General features: G+C 36.6%; 1 long non-coding RNA gene across 2 annotated transcripts in view; it reads right to left on the bottom strand.

Annotated features, from left to right (window-relative positions):
• Nucleotides 1–1,607: 1,607 nt before the first annotated feature.
• Nucleotides 1,608–2,500, bottom strand: part of LOC138009103 (uncharacterized) — a 1,088-nt gene continuing 195 nt past the window's right edge. The window contains exons 1-2 of one of the 2 annotated variants that reach the window (XR_011124324.1): nucleotides 1,997–2,500; nucleotides 1,608–1,869 (exon numbers count right to left, since the gene is read on the bottom strand). The exon at nucleotides 1,997–2,500 is cut by the window's right edge and continues 195 nt beyond it. This is a non-coding gene — a long non-coding RNA (uncharacterized lncRNA). The remainder of the gene's footprint in view (nucleotides 1,870–1,996) is intronic. The other variant, XR_011124325.1, reaches the window with a different exon arrangement.

Below are 2,500 nucleotides of genomic sequence, written 5' to 3'. Positions count from 1 at the left end.
AAGGGTTGATACACTGATTGAAAGAAGAGGATACGTGTCAATAAGGTTCTCAAAGTCTAAACAACTGTTACAAATTAATAAGTAGGAGTTATGAGTAAATCGTATATACCTTCATGAAAAACATCTGCAATAAATGTATCAGCTACAACAATCAATGCTAGGCCATTCCAACGTATAAAAACATTTGAAGATGGACAGCTTGACACATTTTTTTAGTGTGTAAGTTTGCCGATACACTGACTAAAAGAAGAGCATTTGTATCAATAAAAATCTAAAAAAAAAAACAAATGAAAGAAACAGGACCTCAAAGAAGTAGAAAAAATACTCTCAACGCGAACTTTCGACTTTTTACATCATGTCCATACCGTCTGCAAAAAGGAAAAACTTCACCTTTGAAAACGTTGGGTATTAACAAGTGACTGCGACTTAACAAGAGTGAACTGGAGAGCACAGGCTGAGTGTATACTATACTAATGTACTGAACGCTCTTTTTGATTTTCTGAACCCAATAGTGCAGCTTAAAAACTCACAGGTAAATTGAACAGGCGCCATCGATCCCTTAATCGTCTGACTAAAATACGCTAGATACGATAGATTTCCTTTAAAAAGTGTCAGTGCTACAATTCATTTCCGTTCTGGGCATCATGATGCATCTGTGTATTTCGTATCCATTGAAAACTTGTGAAAAGTTGAGATGGTTAACGTATGTGAAAAATGAATAAACATGGAAGCCATGTCATCGATTGCGATAATTTGAGCTCTGGCATTTGCAATTAGAGAGGTTAAGCAACACGTTTACGTCAAACGGCAAATGCGAATTTGTACCACTTGACCAAATTTTCTCTTTATTGCCGTTTACTGTTCACTATTTCTACATTTCTAAGTTAGTAGTTTTACATAATTTTTTTATCCATAAGAATTGCTTTCAGATGTATTTATCTACCCGTTTTCTATTTTAAGAAATTCTCAACTTGCATCTGGCGTTTGCCGTATACGTGAAGCTTAAACTCTCTATCGTTTCGAGCTTTGCACAGCGTGGAATTCCATAGCACCACCCGTGATTTTATCCCTTTTGGATGTCCTCCAAAGTCTTCCTAAGTATGGTAATGTTCTAGAACTATAGGACTATTTTTTCGCTTGCGGTTTTTGTTTAGGACAGTGGCATTTTGCCATTTCCGATTCTCTCAGTCTTAGCATGTCAGTTGAAATTTCCGCACACGGTTAGAATGGATTTACAATAATCATATATAATGATTAATCTGTTTAGGTAAGAGAGAAGATGTGTTTTCCAAAATACTGGGCTTAGCCACAGTAAAATATTTCAAATCTGGAACGTATTATAGTTCCTCCGCGTCTCCTACACGAACTACCGATTTTTACGTAAATCGGGACTTCTTAAATGACCATCACGTTTCGCTGGGCATCCTCACTTTTAAGGGGACCACCACAGGGCGCATTAAAGTTATCAGTTAAAACTTCCGGAGACAAAACAAAATGGTTGGCTGTATTCAGCTAGGGCTTAAAGAGCTGTTATTGCCAATTATAAAAACACATCAAACTAAAACTAATCAGGTACCAGTAATATAATGAGGAGTCACACTCAAGCGTTGTTTTCAAAAGTTTAATCACTGAAGGTTGTTTACACTTCTTCGTTGCTACTTCTCTAAGCTAAAATCAAAATCTACGTTTTTTTACGCCACTGCGTATTTCTGCCTTGATTTAACTCCGAAAGGTAGTTAACCGAGCAAAGAGTGGCGTGCAATGGATATTTCACACTGCTCAACAGATGTGTAATCCTTGTTGTGACTGGTTACATCCAGTTTGCGGTCAACATAGTGATACCCTGGCATCCTCACAGGCTTCTTTGCCCTAACAAAAGAAAAGCAAAACATAAGAGTTGCTTATAAGGCAAACCATTAACCTAAATCTTCAACAACAACAACAACAACAATAACAACATAAGCTTTATTACCAAATAAAAGTTAACTTAACTTACAATAATATAGATTTAGCCAAACCTAAAAGCGGAGCTCCCGGCTTGTTTATTGTTACTGGCTGTAGGATTGGTGAAAATAAAAGCATTTGTATCAATAAAAATCTAAAAAAAAGAAAAAAAATGAAAGAAACAGGACCTCAAAAAATTAAAAAAAATACTCCCAACACGAACTTTCGGCTTTTTACATCATGTCCATACCGTCTGCAAAAAGGAAAAACTTCACCTTTGAAAACGTTGGGTATTAACAAGTGACTGCGACTTAACAAGAGTGAACTGGAGAGCACAGGCTGAGTGTATACTATACTAATGTACTGAACGCTCTTTTTGATTTTCTGAACCCAATAGTGCAGCTTAAAAACTCACAGGTAAATTGAACAGGCGCCATCGATCCCTTAATCGTCTGACTAAAATACGCTAGATACGATAGATTTCCTTTAAAAAGTGTCAGTGCTACAATTCATTTCCGTTCTGGGCATCATGATGCATCTGTGTATTTCGTATCCA

The sequence above is a fragment of the Montipora foliosa genome, chromosome 6 (assembly GCF_036669935.1).
Source record: "Montipora foliosa isolate CH-2021 chromosome 6, ASM3666993v2, whole genome shotgun sequence".
NCBI classification, from domain to species: domain Eukaryota; kingdom Metazoa; phylum Cnidaria; class Anthozoa; order Scleractinia; family Acroporidae; genus Montipora; species Montipora foliosa.
This window is presented reverse-complemented; position numbering and strand designations above follow the sequence as displayed.